This window comes from Bacillus rossius, chromosome 15 (assembly GCF_032445375.1).
Source record: "Bacillus rossius redtenbacheri isolate Brsri chromosome 15, Brsri_v3, whole genome shotgun sequence".
In the NCBI taxonomy this organism is placed as follows: domain Eukaryota; kingdom Metazoa; phylum Arthropoda; class Insecta; order Phasmatodea; family Bacillidae; genus Bacillus; species Bacillus rossius.
The window spans coordinates 28,701,986-28,722,236 of NC_086342.1; the positions used below are offsets into that span (position 1 = coordinate 28,701,986).

At 38.5% G+C, this 20,251-nt stretch overlaps 1 protein-coding gene across 2 annotated transcripts in view; it reads right to left on the reverse strand.

Moving 5' to 3' along the window:
- LOC134539707 (inositol hexakisphosphate kinase 1-like) overlaps window positions 1-18,770 on the reverse strand; it is a 60,503-nt gene extending 41,733 nt beyond the window's left edge. The window contains exon 1 of one of the 2 annotated variants that reach the window (XM_063381928.1): window positions 18,290-18,770. The gene's annotated coding sequence lies outside the window, so the exon portion shown is untranslated. The remainder of the gene's footprint in view (window positions 1-18,289) is intronic. The other variant, XM_063381929.1, reaches the window with a different exon arrangement.
- Between the last annotated feature and the right edge of the window lie 1,481 nt (window positions 18,771-20,251).

Sequence of the window (20,251 nt, forward strand, 5' to 3'; positions counted from 1 at the left end):
TCAGCGAAACAAATATCTACAAAAATATGTCGAACACATCACAAACCAGGCACTGACGAACATTTTTTCTTTCTTTTTTTTTTAATTACGTTGGACAAATATAACATTACATCAAGCTTTGAATATATATACTGTATAGAAGTCGCGAGTGGATAGGATTTACTCTACGTTTTTCAGAAGCGTATGATGAGCATATTGGGAACTTCACCGCTGCAGTGCGCTGTCGTAACGCCCTGTATCGTCTTAGTTGTTATTTACACGTTAGAGCGCAGCACTGTCGCCCGCTGTCATTCCCCGCACCCCTCATCCATCATTCACTGCAGCTCAACGTCGTTCAACAGGAGGGGGAAGGGGTGTTTGAAGAGTTCGACACTTGTCCGCCAGGGACCACCACGAGTCGATGCCCTAGAGATGGTGGCGATTGCGGCGGTGAATTAACCAACTACCTCAAAACCGTATTAGAAATTTTAACCTGGGCTGGCGACTTCTATACAGTATATATATTCAAAGCATCAAGCACGGCCTCGTTAAGTGAATTTTTGTTGTATAAAAGTGTTACAAGTGCCTAAATACTTTGCTTACCCCCTCCCACCCGACAACCAATCTCCCCGACCACTCCCCACAACTGTACGTACCCAATGACCATCTTGCCCTTCTGCTGGGGACAACCTCGCCCCAGCCAGTCCCAAGGATAGGCAGCGACTCGACAGTAAACGTGGGAAATCTTTATCGCCGTTTGCGAAAGTGGGTTCTGCGGTGCGCCACAAGGTCGGGAAACAACTCTCAGAGCTTGACATTTTCACTTCTCAGAAGTTGGCAATCGGCCGCGAGTTGCGTGGAAGACCATTACTGCACCGGAAGCCCACAATTATTTCCGTTCCGTCGATGCAGTTCCAAGGTACAGTTTAATTATACACTAATTAAAGAGCTGAAACCATTACGAACTATGTAGAAAATGTTCCATAGCGAAAAATTACGTTCAAAACATAATATATGTTTGCTTTGCTTTGCAAGGCTGGCACAGGCCTACATGATGTCCCACAACTCAACGTCATGCGGAGAACCTTACAAAAACGTCACATACGAAAATCGTAACCTAGAACCATCGCACCCTAGAACTAGCAAGCTGTATGCTTCCCCAGGGTGTCCACAAGGAAAAAATATTTTGTACCAACTTAGGCGAGAAAAAAGTACTAGATTTGAAAAAAAAAGTACTAAATTATAATTTGTTATGGTTTAACAATTATTTAGGAAGTTATTATGACATTGCAACGCTCTAACTTAAATATCACACCACACACACACACATACATTCCATAGTTTAAAAAATTATTACTCTTAATAATAAAACATATTGTAGTTACTGTAATATTATTATATTAAAGAAAAAAGTACTAGATCTGAGAGGAAATGTACTAGACCACTAAAAAAACTTATAAGAGTACTAGATCTAGTACGAAAGTACTAACTGTGGACACCCTGTGCTTCCCTGCGGAGCCCAGACGGGGTGCGGCGGAGGCATCAACACGCGGTCTATTTCCTGCCCGGGCGGCGTGCACGTCTGCGGACGGACGAGGGGCGGTAAACAGTCGCGGGCATCCGGGTCGTAAAGCGTGAGTCACGTCGACGGTCAACAGCGGGACAGGCGCGGACTTGAGATGGGGTGGGCCACGCGCGCGCTGCGCAATCAACTTCACGGCCGCCATACCGAAGGCATCGCACGCATTACTACTAACTTCTATCAAATGTTGCGAACGTTACTGAGCATTTCTTACCGTGAAGGTTTCAAGAACCGACGAATGGTAACATGAAAGACTGTCTTTACTGTCTGCGGACCCACGATTCCTTTGACCGTTTTTTGTGGTAGTTTGTATTTCATTCCGACTTAATATAGCAAAACCGATACAATGGATGTGATGATCATTTTACCTTATTTATATGTGATACATTTTAATGCTCATAACTACGAAAGGAGTTCAATCATATTTTGTTTTTAATCCCCTTAATCGCTTTAGTCATTTGATACTAGCGTGAATTTAAGCGATAGTGCATTAATTTAATGGTTCTATTAACGATAAATTAGTTTTTTTTAATAATTGCATACCTATATTCATATATTTTAGTTATGATGTGTAAATATTGCCTAGTTTCAATTTATGATACCACTGAAACAAGGGGGGAGCGGCCAAAATCTATCATTCCCGCCAACAAAAGGAAAGCTTTCGAAAGCAAACAGCAGGCAGATTCCCCGCCCCCCTTTTTTTCCCCCCTTTTCCCTCCTAACAGCTTAAACACTGAATTCCTGCGAATAACTATCGAAACTATTTCGCTTCTGCGGTTAACAAAAACTTACATAAATTTGTTTGCCAATAACTCTGGTAAAAAAAAAGGGGGGGGGGGGGCAGCCAAATCTTTAAAATGCTTTAAAAAATAAGTAAAATCATTATATAGACTTGTGATCTCGGCAATATTAAGGGTGCCGTCTGGACGCTGGAAGAAAGACACTGAAGACATTCATTCACCCCTATGACTCATTTAAAAAGTACTCGAGTTTTTTTTAATTTTTGTTTTGCTCAGGAGAGGAATAAAAAAAAATTTCATGGTGTATAAAAACTTTACTCTGGTGACTACTTTAGAAATCAGTAGACTCGGACATCACAACTGTAGACAGGTCAGTTTTTCGTGTGACAATGTTACGTCATTCACAACAGGATAAGGACATGGAACGCACACAGGGTCGGACCTTTGAATATATATACTGTATAGAAGTCGCGAGTGGATAGGATTTACTCTACTTTTTCAGAAGCGTATAATGAGCAGCTTGGGAACTTCACCGCTGCAGTGCTCTGCCGTAACGCCCTGTATCGTCTTAGTTGTTATTTATACGTTAGAGCGCAGCACTGTCGCCCGCTGTCATTCCCCGCACCCCTCATCCATCATTCACTGCAGCTCAACGTCGTTCAACAGGAGGGGGAAGGGGTGTCTGAAGAGTTGGACACTTGTCCGCTAGGGACCACCACAAGTCGATGCCCTAGAGATGGTGGCGATTGAGGCGGTGAATTAACCAACTACCTCAAAACCGTATTAGAATTTTTAACCTGGACTGGCGACTTCTATACAGTATATATATTCAAAGGTCGGACTGTTGTAGTAGTGCTGTTGTCAGCCACGAATAAAGGTAGTTCCTTTCTGAAACAGTAGCATCGCGCACGCGTAACTAAAACTGCGATAAAAAAAGAAGATAGGTCATGTTCTATCAAGGAAACGATCGCAGTTGATCGGCGTGCGAGCGGCACGTACTAGTGGGAAAGTACACGTGGATACTTGAAGCCTAGAGAATGAGGCACGAGCAAGCAGTGTTGACAACTTCCGCGCGTTTCCACGCAACACCTTGTGGTGGATGTGTGGTTGTAGGGTTGGCAGCAGATAAGCCTCTGATAAATCCGAGCGGGTATCACCTCGCAACGACACGCGATTCAATATTACATGCATAAGACTACTGCACTATTCAGTACTCTTCACCCAGCAATTAGCGAGGGGGAGAAAGCTGTTTTAACAACAATAACATACACATCACAAAATTTGTTTTGTCGCTGTAACAAAATTTATTGGCTTGATGTAGGCTTTTGGACATACGCTAAGCAATGGCGTATGTCCAAAAGCCTACATCAAGTCATGGACTCCCATTGCACAAATCTTTCAAAGATAATAAAATTTATTGGCATTGGACTGCAACATTTTTTCAGACTTGGGGGGGGGGGGGGGGGGGAATTCTCCATGACAACGTTTCTGAGGCCCAAAACTAAATACTTTGACTTAGAAAAAAATTATTTCCCGGCAAGTTTAACAAATGTGTATGTTTGCGAGTAAATACAGACCTAAAAAAATGTATTTAAGAGCTTATCAAACGAGATTGGTTAATTTCTTCGTGCCTTACAAAAAAAATTGTCATTGATAGGATTGCACGCTGTTTTAGAGACACTATATATATATATATATATATATATATATATATATATATATATATATATATATATAAATTTAGAATGCGACGAAATAATAAATTCTGAGAGTTTTCACATATAGACTTTCCTTACAACACTGATGAACAGGATACACCTACTTCAAAAACACACAGCTTTTACCCACGCCATCTTTAGAAATTTCTGATTTACGTATTCAATGAGCTAGTGCAAATGGAACCTTAACACGGTCATACGGTTTACAAAATAGACATCTTTCATTTACTGAACCAGCAAACTGTAAAATGACTTTTCGAATAACTCAAGCCTATACAAATGTTTAAAAAGTGCAATGTAAATTAAATCTACTTTAACCTTGGATATGCAATTATTGTCAGTATACCAAGACTGTATAATATATTATAAAGACGTGTTTGTTGAAAATCAGCCCTGGACCAGTTGTCTACGGAGAGAAATAAAGGCAGACACTGGCTAAGAGAGTACGGAACTTCTCTGGCTGAACCAACTTTCACCGGGGCCAACATTTCCCGCCTCGCTCCGTCAGCGCGCAGTCTGGCGCTTTCTACGGAAGCGCGCGCTGTGACCTAATCAAAAGCTGCGTCAAGCCGTGTCAGGCCAACGCAACAGGACGTGCGCTGTCGGCTGCCTGATTGGAGCCCCCCTCTACTAACTCCAGCACAACTACGCTGTTTTAGCCTTGTCCTACACTGTAAAAAATTGTGTGGATATGTACGCAAAAAAAAACATGTCGGAACAGAAGCTAGTGTTATTTTATACATACATTTATGTTATGTACTTCTACTCTTGTGCTCGAGTGAAAATTCTATTACAAAATTAAAAGTACAACCACTATGGTTTGGTTAATATGCCATAGCTTTTTTCAGTGTATGTATACTCTACCACAACCGTCCGTTAATTTTACTGCATTGCCGAGCAACTTTACAGTACAAATGAACATGTTAATTTATTATATATATATATATATATATACACACACATACATACATACATACATACATACATACTACATATTGTAGCCGTTACCAAGGTGTGACTTCCAAAAATGTTTACATAGTTTTTCGTTTCATGATCCATAGACCCCAAAACAATCGTTAACTAAAAATTTTAGACCCCATAACTGCCCTAATTTTTCACAAATCACTTCTACACTGATGCATAAAATCTAGTAGTGGTAAATCTCGGTCGAGTTCGTTAATGTGCAATATCCGACCAAACAGGTAGAAATGGGGAAGTTTTTTGAAAAACAGAAACACCGCTGTAACTACCATAATATGAATATAATATCCGTTTGAAAGTATTAGAACTCGCAGGAGTAATACCAAAATATTTTGTCTGAATTAATTTTTGATACGACCAACCATAACTGCAAGTGGCTGATAATAAAACAAGGGTTGGAGCACAAAAAAAAATCCTAACACCCTTCGTAGGCACACCATCAAATTATTTCAAATTGTTTGTAAATCCTTATTTTTACCTAAAACTTTTGTCTGAAACAATTTTTAATCATAGTGAAAAGGGTTGAAAAAAGCAAATAAATAAAACTTTCAAACCATGTGGTCTATCGAGTTGATGTTTATTTTTGTTTAACATTTTAAATATTGTTGAAAATTTTTGTCTAAGGTAAATTTTATAATACAAACCATTATTGCAAAGAGTAGAAATAAGGGTAGAAAAAAATGGCATTACTGTTTTTAATATATATATATATATATATATATATATACACACATACATACTATCAAATCCATTATAACTAATTGTAAAACTCCTAAACTTTATCTAAAACCTTTGGTAGAAACAATTTTCGATGAAACAAAATATTACCGAAAAAACAAGGGTTGAAATTAAAAAAAAATTAGGTATCAGATTTGTTATTTATTAAAAATCGTCTTAATATTACCTTAAACCTTTTGTCAAAAAAATTTATACGACCACGTATTGGTGAAAAGTGATGAAATAGTGGTTGGAGGTCAAAAATAATTGCATAACTACATTAGTAGGCATTATATGAAATTCAGTAAGATATTCAATGCTGGATGTAATAAGTTGAAAACGTTCAAAATATTTTCGCTGCATGGAATATGAGACAATTTTAACTAGATTTTTTTTTTTTTTTAAATATTGGCGAATATATAGGATTTTATGAAGGCAGCATTAAATTCTTAAAATGTTCCAGGAGTTTAAAGAAGTTTCCAAAAGATTTACAAAGGAAATAGGTACTTAGAAATCTACCTACGTCTGCAGGCTGTGCCGAAAGGGATTTTTTTTTTTTTGCTTATAGCTGTTAATGAACACCGTGTACTTCAGAGCGGCTTCTAAATTCTAAATCAAGTAAACACTTTTATTAACTGAGTGACTTGGAGAAGTATCAACACACGACCTTGTGTTAACCCCTCAATCGTCCACACTAATAAGTACATGAGTAATATGAATACCACTTTCGTAACCTAACGTAAATTACGTGTGTGTTTGTCAGTATAAAATGCGCAAATTTAATTATTTTTTTTATTGCAGTTCCTTGTTAGCTGTGAATTAACTCTGAAATATATTTTGCACTTCCACAGTGATGTGTGTATGCCTACAAGAACAGTGCACTGGTTACTTTAACACTTGATGTACGTGTGATACCATCTTTACATCAACATGTGTATTTTTACTCGTTAGTAATTGTAATAACAGGTGTACATTCGGTCATTTTTACCGAAGCCGGTAGCACTAGTTGGTCATTAAGAAACATTTGTGTAATATTATACCTATTGTAATGGTTTTTTAAAACTCACGGAAAAATTATAAGTCCTTTACGTAATTTTACGAATTGGTTTAGAGAGTTCACATGCTAATAAACATATTCCGTTGAGAAACTTAACCAAAGTATTATTCACGTGGATGGCAAAGGAGTGGGGTCAGTACCTACACCCCCCCCCCCTTCCACTACATTTTCAGGAGTGGAAAAAAATGAAACAATGACTACATATTTCTGAAAATTTTATAACAGGTGGTTGTTGCTTCTTCCTTTTATTATTATGTATTAAAACATGGTCATGCACTTGTCAAAAATTCTCAGAAACGAATGTTAAAAAAAAAGAAATCAGTAAATAATATTGTTGGTGTTTTTGTGTTGCACGATGGGCCTTCCACCCCCTGATACGCCCTGCAGTTGCCGACCTTCCCGCTCGCGAGGTCACGTGCCGCGCAGACAAATGCGAAGGGTCGCGGCATCGCGCGGCGGGAGAAACCCCGTTGCACAACGCGCGCTGCGAGCTGTTGCTCTGCGGGCATGCCGCGCCGCTCCGAGCTGGCAGTGCCCACTGTCGCCAGACCCATGCCTACTTCACGACTTGTGCTGGGCACGGTTTTCATTGCCTAATTCCGTGAAACAACCAATACATTTTATAACCTGACCAATATGGAATCCAACTTGTTAAAACACACAAGACAGCGGTACAGAAGTTTTCGGTATCGTGATGGTAATTACGAAGACCTGTGCGCCTTTTAACAAGCGTGATATTACATGAAGGGAATATCTGTTGAAAATATTTGTGGCAGAGGGGTTGATTTAAAATTTTATAAATAGCCTTTTAAAAAGTAATTAAAAATTAAAATGGCGTGTGAGTGCGATCATTAAAGGGCAGTTTACACGCAAGGATTTACTTTACATATTGTATGCCATACAAAAAATACGATAAAAAAAGGTTCATTTGTGGGGTGTCTACAAGTTCCAACTTTTGCTGACGTTATTCACGTTAAGTTGCAACCTCCACGAACCAGTTTGAGGAGGATATCCGAAATGGAGGAAGCTCTGTTGTGGTTGACTATTTGCCTTGCGCAACTTCAACTGCAATCAACTCAAAGGAAAGAAGAACACGATGTGATGGTCAAGAGAATGGATTTTCCAACGCAGCCAATATCCGCCCGCATTGACGCAATTATCTACGGATAGATTGAAGTGCGGATAGTCAATCATTAGAGTTGGTGACGCCACACATAAAAAGGTAGACACGTGCATGAGAAAGGCTATTTCGCTGCATGTCCTATCATTTCTCGGAAAATAATGCCTCATCGTTCAGTCAGTCCATTTGTATACGGGTTTCGTTCCGCTTACCCGATAGGATTTATCCAAAACAATAAAACCTACAGAAACTCGTTGCGTATAAACCGCCCTCAAGATCCTGTTCTGGGGATCCCCGTCAGTGTAGATGCAATAATAGTCTCATCATGGACGGATTTTCCCACTACCTGTACAAAAAAAAATTTAAAAAAGAAGACAACCGAACGTGACTGGAAGGATTAATGTCTTCATCTAATGGCTTTCAATGCCGATAAAAATTATGGCCACGACTCAACATTTGTTTTTATTTGTCAAATGTAACCACGGTTAAGTCAAAATAGATTTTCAAATTGGGAAAATATAGAGGCATACACTAATGCGAATTCATTCGCACGAAAACTGTATTTGTATTATATGAAACCAGAATATTCGAGAGAGCCATTTATAATTCATCTATCATCAGTTATAGTATAGCAACATTCACGTCATATAGCTAATACATACATCCATTTTTACGTTACCTTTGGGACAAACTGCAAAAAAAAAAGTCCGCTAAAGGAAACCACAAATGCCTCACAACCAAGGTTAGCTGTGTCGGGACTCTTTAGCGGTGCTGTACAAAGGAGTGTGAAGCGAAGGTCATCTTTAGTGACAAAACAACCTGTAGCAGAGTCGTTTACTTCATGCTAGTTTAAATAACCACTTGTTTCATTCTAGGACGTTTTATTCGCGTATTTATTTCTCAAGTTTGTACTAATTGTAACTTACTCGTTCTTTTATCACAGAAGAATAAGGAAAAGTTTTCACAAAAATCAAATGAAACAGAAAAAATAAGGTCAGTAAACAAAATGAAACAAGACTAAAACTACAAAAAGAAACACTGCTAACCACGTTCATTTCACTGATCAACACAACACGATGTACTGTGTGTATCTTTTTGTGTTTCTAGTTGTCGCTAGCAACTTACGTCCTGTGTCAATACTTGGTGGTGAAGATGTTACAACAAAGTCAATAGGTTAATCCATATTAGCTGTCGTGTTGCATAACCTCTCAAACGCCAGTAAGTAACCTTAGAAACTAAGAACGCAGGTGAATGTACGACAACAAACAATGCTAACTGCAGCTTTGTAATCTTAATGTCACTGCAAACTCATAAGTCATTTGAGAATGTACACTCATTCGTGCAAACAGACGTCTAGCCGACCTGCTGCTGATAAAAAAATTTAGCTCGCAATAAAATTTGCAGTGAACATTTTTGCGCCACACAACAGATTAGTTTAATGTGTTGTTTAGGTACGCAGTTAGACTAACTACTGTTTTAAATAATGCTTGCTTAAAGTACGAAGTAGGCTACTACGAAGAAAAATTCTCCGTCCTACGAGGACACTCAGCCGAGATTACATCCACATCACCATTATCGTCTTATTTTTGTTGGTTCGGTTGTTGAGAAGGAGAAAAAAGCAGATAAGTGCTCGTTTTCACATTTCAGTTTATTGATATATATGGTCGCAGTCACTGGTCACCTAATGTAAGTACTCATGTTACAGGGGCGCAACAACAGGGGGGGGGGGGGGGCAAGGGTATTTTGCCCCCCTCTGAAAGCTTGAAGTGGGGGCAAACGGGGGCAAAGAAAGTGCTGTGTAATCAATTTTTAGATAATAAAACTGCTTAAATAGCACCATTTTACACCTCGAAATACACATTTCCCCGGGGGAGGACCCCCGTACCCCTCTTCAATAGGGGGGATCAATGATTCTTTATAAAAAGGTATATTGCCCCACCCTTTGGAAATTTAGTTGTTGCGCCCCTGCTCAGGTATATACTTGCGACCTCACGTACTTCACTTGCCCTTTTAGTGGCCTAATAAATAGCATACATCTAAACCGGTGAACATTTTTCAATGTCCTTTAATCTTAGCAGAAATTTTTAACTGTAAGTAGTAAATTTTTACACTGAACTACACACGAATTTATGACAATTTATTTAAAGTTATTTATTAGTATTTTTAAAACAACACATTATACTACTAAATACTAAGTTTTTTTTAAAAGTCATAGGCTGTTTGTCTCTTTTCTTATATAAATTTAATAAATGGTTGTTACAGTTTGTTTATAGAGTCGTTAAAACCACCGAAATAAAACATGAGTTATAGTGTACTGTATGGTGTTAAAAGATTTTAATCCATTTCTAAAGTATTTGGTTAAAGGCTAAATATTTTTTAGCGCATTGCAATAGTTAGTATAAACTAAAATTTCCCCTTGACACGTATTTTTGAAAATCAAATCATTACCGTACGTAAAAAAAAAAAATATTTCTCCAGTCCCACAAATATTTTTATTCGCATCTCAAAAACTCCCACCCCTCAAAAACTGGCGCTCTGGGCAAACGTCCTGTTTAAATCGGGGCATGTGTATGTTTCAAAACCTACTTATAAACTTGTTAAAATATTTATAATTCCTTTTAATATATAAATCCCTGTGAATAATGAGTCTTCTGTTTCCCACGTGATCTGTCATATACAGAACACAAACTTCTGTTTGTTTTTTTATGGCGACGTTTCTGTAGCTGAAAGAATGCGAGTAGTAGTTCGGGCGGTCCTCGTGACGTCACCCCAGGAGGCAAGTGCGCACTAAGTATGTACACACACGTCACACGAACTTGTACACGGCGTGAAGTGACAAACCTCAGGGCTGACGACTCGGAGGGGATATTTCACTGCGTCACGTTTCACAGTTGAGACGGCGAGTTTTGCGGGTTGAAGCCGGCTCGGGGATCGCTCACACAACACGCTAATCAAATTCAAATGGTTTTTATGAAACATTTTTGCACTTTGCAGTTTTTTTTAATACATGGACATCCCAGCACTCGGTGCTCTTTTGCCAAAAAAATAAATAATTATATATATAAGTGGTTATTTTAATTAATTTATACAGACAAAAATGTTGGAGAATAAAATAAATATTTTTTAAAAAGCTTTTGTTTTGGAGAATTTGCTCGATGTCACTGTTTGACATATGTAATGTTTCTCAGTTTTCCAATATAAATACAGAACACTTTCTTCACATTATTGTTTTTCTTCCGACGGTAACATACTTATTTTTCACTAGGTTATTTACGATACTATATGTACATTTTTGGTAACTGCAATTCGTTTATACAAACAGACTAAATTTCTAATTTCCCTGACTATTTACACTCGTGGCACTATCTTGGGCGTACATTTTTTATTTGTACGGCACTTTGGTCGGTGTCCGTAGTTGGTAGGTTTTCTCTGCTCAGTCAGGGTGGTCTTCCAGCTTGCAGATTTTCATTAAATCGAATTGTTTGAGAGAAGTATGTTCAGCACATTGTTAAATAATTCAGAAGGAAAAATATCACTGCGTCTGAACACATTTCAGAGTTTGCACCGATAAATTTAATATACACTAAACCTTGACTATACGCGAATAATAATTATATTGCCAATCTGGTGTGGTCTGGTGATGATGTTTTCCAATGTTCTGTACGAGTGTGCACGGATGTTGTGCTGTGTCGTCCGTGCTCGGTGTTTTGAAGGGGCGACTGAAATTCTGCCCCTTGGAAGGGCAGCCCTTCAGGATTTTTCTGGCAATGGTTTGTTTGTACAGCGACTGGAAGGGCAGCCCATCCAATTTCTGAAAACATGTTTCTTTAAGTGTTTAAATAATCCTGAAAACTAGCCACTTGGAAGGGCAGCCCATCAGGATTTTTCTGACAGTAGTGTTTTTGAAAGGTTGTCTGAATTGTTGCCCCTTGGATGGGCAGCCCTTCAGGATTATTCTAACAGTGGTTAGTTCGTAAAGTAACCTAACCTAAACTAAACACTGTCAGAAAAATCCTGAAGGGCTGCTCATCCAAGAAGCAACAATTCAGCTCCCCCGTTTTGAAGACTTCCCCGGCACGTGGCAGCTCCCGTCGCCGCGGGCGAGATGTTGCAGCATCCAGACGCCGCGGCTTGCCAACACGGACCGGAACCGTTTTGAACAATCGCCAGCGCGCCACGCCACTGCCCGACTATAACCAACGTCTGAGCAGGAGTAGGGGGTGTGTGTTTTTGTCCTCGCTAAACTGCCAGAGTAATATTTTTTCGACGTGACAACGTCTAATAAATCGATGAACGCCGGCTGCACGCACGAAAAAGGATGACTCATTGTTCGCTTGCGCCGCATCTATCTATCTTCCACTCGATTTTTAAATTAAATATCATAATGTTAGAACACAAAAAAAATTGGTGGTCTCTTGTTTCTCACTTGCAACCATTAATATTCTTTAAAGGTCTCGGAAGTCCAGGAAAACATTTAAATAAAATACTGCTCTGGTTTTTAATGAATTTTAAATAAAATAACGAAATAAAAAAACCAAGACAACGTGATTTGTGAATAATAACTTAGCTTGACGTGTCACGAGCGAGTAAGCGAGTTTTACTCGCCCCCCCCCCCCCCCCTCCCGAGTAACCGACACGGAATTCCTGGGGGGATAGAGACATGACGCGCAAGAGTTTTTTTTTTTCGACGAGGTTTTTCCCATCGTGAAGTCAAAATGGCTGCCGGCGGTCAAGATCCAATCCGATTACAGAATCTTTCAGCAGAGAAACATCGGGTGTAGTGTTGTGTATCAGCGTTGAATATACGTATATTCAATGGTATTGGGCGCCTTTTCTGCATGTTTATTTGTAGAACAATTTGTCAGCAGCGTAAGTCCAGAATCCACAATGCTATATACTCGAAAATACATATACCTAAAATTTTAATTGCTAATAAGTTTTAAGATATTGAGGTTTCCTTTATTATTTTTGTAAAACCTATTTTTCGTTACAGCACATGCCATATATTGTATTTACCGGTCACTGTACAGAACATATAACGAAACAAGAAAATTGTTAGATATGAAGTATATATTTGTAATTTTTTTTTCAAAGATTCTATCCGGCCATCGAGAAGAATAATTTGCGTCGCGAAACTTGGCCATCGGAAGCAGAGACTGGGCGCGGCACAGCCTAGACGGGGTGCTCGCTCGCCTTCAAGCGGGCTAACTTTCTCCCGACACTCCTCCCTCCCTCAACCACCCCCCCCCCCCCCTTGGTTAACTTCGAGGAATAAGGGGGGGGGGGGGGCAGCCTTGCGCGCGGGCAGGGCCCCGCAATCAATACCAGACCGCGACCTACTCCACATGCAGTCCGGGGACAGCCGCCTCCAACACCCGGGCGCTGCCCCGCTGGCTCCAACACGCCAACAAAACACCGCTGCTACGCCGCGCCGGAGAACCACACTGGCGCGACGGCTGCAACGATAACCAATCACGTGCGGCGACACATCCGTGACGTCGGCGAGACATGAACGGCGGACGCGACTACGAGTATTTTTTTCTATTTCCGTCGCGTCGCGGGCGCTACGTTAATTGAAATGCGTGTCAGAATTTTGTTTTCGAAGGATGGTCACACTGGTGCATAATATTCAGTCATTTTTAATGAATTGTTGAAAATATTTATGTGCGAAATCCCTCAATTTTTTTACGCACAGTAATTTTCACTACTGAATGTAAAAAATTGAATAAAAAAACATAACATTTATGGCCGTCGTATATTTGGTGCGTATGTAACAGCAAGAAACATTTTATATGCTGTTTATTTTTCGTTGTAGCGCGGGTAAAACCTACATGTTCACAATAATGCGATATTTAACTGTCGCATCGCCATTTTCGCATTAATACTGTAATCACTATAGGCGCGATGGCGCGACGTCAAGGACGTAACAGCTAAATATCGCGTTAATGTAGATATTGCGCTTTTCATCCACACAACAAAGATAAAAAATTAAATAAGAAAAGTTACTTGCCATTTCGTACGTATCAAACAACCGAAAGTGAGATAAATATTGCAGATTTTTAATAAAACGACTTGTTAATGATGTTGATGAAAAAGCTTGGTGCTAATTCCACATCAAGTATCCAAGTTTATACCTTGATCCCGATGGAATGATCCGGAATATATTTATCTTGTAGTAATTACATTACGTTTCCTGTTAAAATTACGTCAAGAATTTCCGAACATAAACACACTAAAATATCACAATACAAACAAATTATGTCACAATTATTGTGGAAATTTTCTCCATATATACATTTTAGCATCATAATACATTGCTACATCACAAGTTTTTGTTTATGTACAGGATCTTCCGACATACTAAATTAAAACATCAAGCATCATATACCACATGATCATGACATCAGGATCACGGGATAAACTTGGATACGTGATACGGAACGGAGCTGTGGGAGCCCCAACATTAGAAATGTACTGTTTTATCTTCTTTATTTACACAAAACAAAAGCTGTTTCAACGCCCTAGTCACGGGTTTCGAAGATATCCGGTAACAATGCTACTAATCAGATCCCAGCCGTTCCCTTTTCAGCAAAACAAAGTACTGTGATGAGGTCATCCAGTAGTTACCAACACGCACTTTCATCTTGTTTTGCTTGTATATAAGAGTTTTCCTCTGCTGTTTTTCTGTGCTGTCCGTCATTTTAATGCCCATTTTCAATCAAGATTTGTATTTATTTTTTTAAAACTCATTTTGTAGTTCTTCTGCTTGCCAACTTAATTCTTTCCGTACCTACTTATCTCTCTTGTGTGACACTTGTATCTCGGCAATTACCTTGAGTTTTGTACAGTTCGTATTTGCCAATCTTGGTTTCCTACGACACCCAGGTGCTTTGAAATGACGCTGTGTCCATAATTCTTCATTAAATTGCGTATATCCTCCCTCCTGGCGACAAGCGTTCGCAGACTTTCGCGGCCATCGTCTTGAGGTTTCTTGGCTCGTGGGATTTTGGCCGCGTCGGGAGACTGTTTTAACTGACGATAGCAGCTGCAACGAACACCGAAACTCTAAACTCGTTCACTTTCGACGCTGGTAAAACCCAGAAACAAACCCTAGCCGACTGAATGGTTGTGCTGTCTTTTCCCCCGACTTCCCATGATCAAACATGACCTACTTCGCCATTTTTTTGAAGGAAAAATATAGATAAAACCCAGCCACCATCATTCCCCGTAACTGGCCCAGTTCAAACATAACCTTGCATACGCCATTTTATAGTGTGTGTGACTATGCAACAAAACACCATCTGGGGAAAAAAATGCTTTCGCAGTCTGGATGACGGCAGACTGGAGCAAGATATTTTCTCCTCAAATTGATATCGCTGGGGAATTTCCGTAACTTTTCCGGGGTTTTTTTAGCTCTAATTCTCTAACGTTTCCCTGTGGAATCACTTCTCAGCACTGCGAGGTCGCGAAGGGCTCACCGATGTCAGCGTGGCCAGATCCTACGCCCACACATGCTTGTCACCAGGAAGAAACAATTATATGAAGAATTATGGACACCGCGTCATTTCACAGCATCTGGCTATCTTAGGAAACCCAAGATTAGCAAATGTACCGTACAAAACACGAGGGAATGGCCGAGATACAATTGTCACGCAAGAGAGATAAGTAGACACACAAAGAATTCCACGGAAAGAATTAAGTTAGCAAACATAATAACATGAATGTGTACCAAGACAACAAAAAATGGAAAAATAAAATCTTAATTGAAAATGGGTGTCAAAATGACGGATAGCACAGCTAGACACAGCAGAGGAAAACTTGTCTATGCAAGCAAAACAAGATAAAGTGTGCGTGTGCGAAATTTAAAATAGAAAAAAAACAGTCCTAACCGAAAAACTACGAAATTTAATCATGTTCTTCGCAAGAAATCCCAACAAACCCGGACTATATACGAACAAAGTAAGTTTAATAAAGCTGTTCATCTAATTTTGATGATAAATGCAATTTTTTTTATATTACAAACCTAATGGATAATGTCGCTATCAGGTGTTTGTACTTATACTTCGGGGTTGTTAGACCTTGGGCCCCTTTCCTTTTGTGTGCATTTATCCAAAGGTCTCCCCGGAGTGTTTTAACACGATCATTGTTCCTTAATGCGTATCCAGTTGATAAAGCTTTATAATGGATATATTAAAAATTATATATATATGTAACAGTACGGTTTTAAATCACAAACACATTCAACGGCTTGCTTTATTTTATTTCTTTTACGTTAAAATACTATTGGATATGTTGCACAGAACAATTGCTCCCCGGAACAATGGTCCTCAGTGTTTGATAAATATTTTTTAAAATCAAATATATTTTGGTAATTATACAGCTTTGCATCACAAGCACAAACAATTCCTTTCTTTGCTTAATATTTTATTTTCAAATACAACTGAATAGGCAACAAGGAACAATTATCGAGATAAGTTACAAGACAGACTACACATCAAATAAAAAAAGAACAGCTTTGAGGAAACAAGAGGCTACCTCGTGCCATCCAGTGAAGCCCTCCATGTCTAGGGATTCCCTAAGCAACACAAGTCAATGCTCCGGGAAAGAAACTCCTAGTTCACAATAAACCATACATTTTAAACGAGTATACACGTCGGTTTACAGAAATGAGTAGCACTGTCTGGGCGATTACTCCTGACCATCCAATAGGTGGCATATTCTTACCGAAAATTATGTAGTCTTTTCATGAAACTTGCCTCAAATTTCTAGTTTTCAAAAGTAGGTATAAGTAGCCTTCTGCAGCTTTTATTATGACAATATAATTTGACAACAACTTCAAGCGGTTGTCGATTTGCGTTTAAGCAAACATTATGTTATGCTTTTGAGAACAGTCAAATTTGAGACTTGTAAGAAAACGGATATAAAACGTAGAAATTAGACTATGTATGAATTTGTGAAAACGAACCTTTGAATCAAAGAAGTACTTAAGCATAATTGCTATTGAACTTTGAAAGATTCAATTATGTACGAAAAATGTATTATACACATACTTCCCAGTGATGCATTGTTATATTTCAGAACTATACAATTGTGACTTTGTGAGTAAATCACACACCAAGATTTTAAAATAAAACAGAATTGCCAATTTTGTTATTATTAAAACACAACACACAATATAAAACAAATCAATAAAAATACTAAAACCATTAATATTCTACCAAAGTAATCACGCCCCTGACTAGATAAATTATATCAAAATTTTAATAAGTTATATCTGAGGTACAGTAATTTCTACTAAATGCATAACTTCAGATGTCAAAATCCAAAAACTTGATTTAAGATAAACACATACATTTCGGTAATGATAAACTACTTTAACGCATTTATATTTAACTCAATCGTGTTATTGGAGACACACACAATTGCCAATGAATTAACTACAAAATGCATAACTATCATTGGAGTCGTGGACAGCTCTGTATATAACTGGGCTGTAAAATGCATTCCACTTGACGTTAGAAATCTAACGCACCAAAACAATACTGATTTCTCGCAAAAAAACGCAGCAAAATACTCCCTAATAGTATGGATTTAAAAAAAATTCTGGTATAAACATATAGTTCATTCCAGAAAATCTGAGTTCTTTTAAAATCTACATAATTCCTATTTCAGTCAAGCGTCAAAATATAAAACTGTTCCAATATATTATTAGTGGACACAGGCTTAAAACAAGCTATGTTTAGGTTGGATAGTATCTTTTGTTAACAGAATTGCATTCCAAAATGTTTAAATTAACTGGAATGGACTACAATTTCAGATTCAGGAGGTTTTAATTTATATTATTAATTTTGTTTACAATTTCAAGAGATGCATAAATGTTAATATCCCTTAAGTTCCCGCACATTTGTATGCAAATAAGTTTCAAATACTTATACTCAATTCCATAGAAACAATTTCAGTGCGTGAAACATTTTGTTATACTTCAATGTAGGTTCAGATAGCTCGAAACACATCTACATCTATCGTAATCTGAACAAGGTTACAAAACACGTGGAACGGAAGCTATGTACTACTTTACGTGATTTAATTAGCGTGCATGTTAACCACGAAAACAGTGAAGTCAGCTGATGCTTACGTCAGCAAAGCTGGGTCACTACAAACGGGAACTGGCAGTTTTCTTGCACGCGTACAGCAGTAAAAGAATGTTCAACACCTTGGTAAAAAAAAAAATCCTTCCAATCTACGTTTTGTACAGTTATTTATCAACGCAAAACTATTTACGGTTACCTCGCTGGTTTGAGTCATAGCAGATTAAAAATTAAATAAAACAACATCCTACTATTCCCAAAACCAAGACCATGTTAGTGCAAAAAGGATGTAAAATAATCTACTTACCTACACCACAGTTTCCTGGAAATTGCTCGTGGAAGCAGCGATGATAGTTTTTTTTCAAGCGTATAATGAACTACTAGAAATAATTTACACTTCACAGTTCACACCAACAAACTGACGCAGTTGATACAAACATCGTATTAACAAGTTTAGCCGTGATTTAAAACTCTTGTTTCAAGAAATAAAAATTGCCTGCGAGAAACAAATATGGCGTCCGTTCATTACACATGCAGGCGCATCACACAAAGAAGACGGGGACACTGTTTTCGTACTGTAGAGCGAGCTTCAATTTAGAACGAAAACTACTTTGCGTTAAAAACGTAAACGATACAATACAGCAGGCGCTTTATTTGAAAAGAAGTTTTCGAAAGTATAAATGCAAACGTGCAAAACACAGACAGCTAGCGCCGAACTGAAGCTTCTGGTTGGTGACGAGTGCTGTTGTCGAATAGCTTCGTGCGCGGCAAGCTGGAGATAGTCCTGTAACCACGCAGGCGCGCAGCGCTAAGTTCCCACGATTTACCCCCTCCTCTTTCTCCCTCCCTCGCTCGCTCCCCTACCGCGCCATTCCAGAACCTGCTGCTCGCGTTGCCAGCACTTCGCCCAGCTGACGAGCTGACACAAGCGAAGCACGGAACAAGTAGCTCGCAGCGCAAACTCTAGACATGTACTTGCACGACTCGGCGCACGCAGTTTTCAAAATAAAAGAAACCTAACAGAAAATTATTCGAAAGGCGAATTTTTAATATAACCTTGCTTATTCCACATAAATATACTTTTTTCGAAGTGATAGAATACTAATAATTAGCGACCATGTATTTTTAAGATTTATTGACGTGACAACGTCTAATAAATCGATGAACGCCGGCTACACGCACTTAAAAGTGTCCCGTTACTCACATTGTCCCGTTACGTTGTGTCCCGTTACGCTCATTGTACGCTTGGCTCCGCATCTATCTCTCTTCCACTCCATTGGAACAACCATCGATTTGACTTTTTCGAGGCACATTAAACTTGAAACACTCCCATTCGTTTCTTACTTTTCCTATCATCGTCCTATCCTTAACAGAATAACACAGATTGGAAGAAGTTAAATAGCAAACGTGTATAAAAGTTATAGTTAAAATAATCTGTTCGTTAAAGTAATAAACATATTTGAATTAATGAGTGCAAATAAAAGTAAATTTATCAATTAAATTGTAGATTTCATTTCACTCCTTCTTTGTATCCATACAAAATAGTGATAATTCAATAAAAATGATTCAATTTTATTCATTAAAGTATGCAATCATTTCATCAATGTTTTGTTATGACGTTGTCACGTTAAACTATCATCCGTAAACCGACTTTACAGACAACCAATTTTTTAATTTAATTATATAAATATATATATTATAAAATAATTTGCTTATTCGATGGCTTAATAGTGAATTAATATTTACATATTACATCAAATTCGTTTACATTCATTAGAACAAAGTAAAACTGTGTTTTCTAAATGAAGAAATAAATTATAATACTAACTCCTAAATAAAGTTTTTTTTTTTAATTTTAACATTTGTCAATAACTCGTTTGCAATGCAAAGCAAATGATTACGAGTGTGAAGGCTTGTAACCAATTAACACTGTTTTGTTTTAGGCTACAAAAACTTTGTGTTGAACAAAAGAATCCGCTTTCTACGTCTGCTGGCCGCGAGGAGTGAAGTATGTGCGTAGTTGATACTCTTTGTGGTCTTTGAAACCAGCTGATGGCTGAAAGGTAGGGGAGAGGTCATTTAACGGGTTTTTGGGATTGGTCGCAGCAGATGTTGACGGCAGATAGAAACCAAAACAAAACATGTTGACTAACAAAATAATTATTAGCTGGATGGGGGGAGGGGGGGACGTTTACATGTCTGTATTGGTAAAAGTCGTCCGCCAAGCTGTCTGCGTTTTCCGCTGTGATATCTATCGCATCTACGCCGC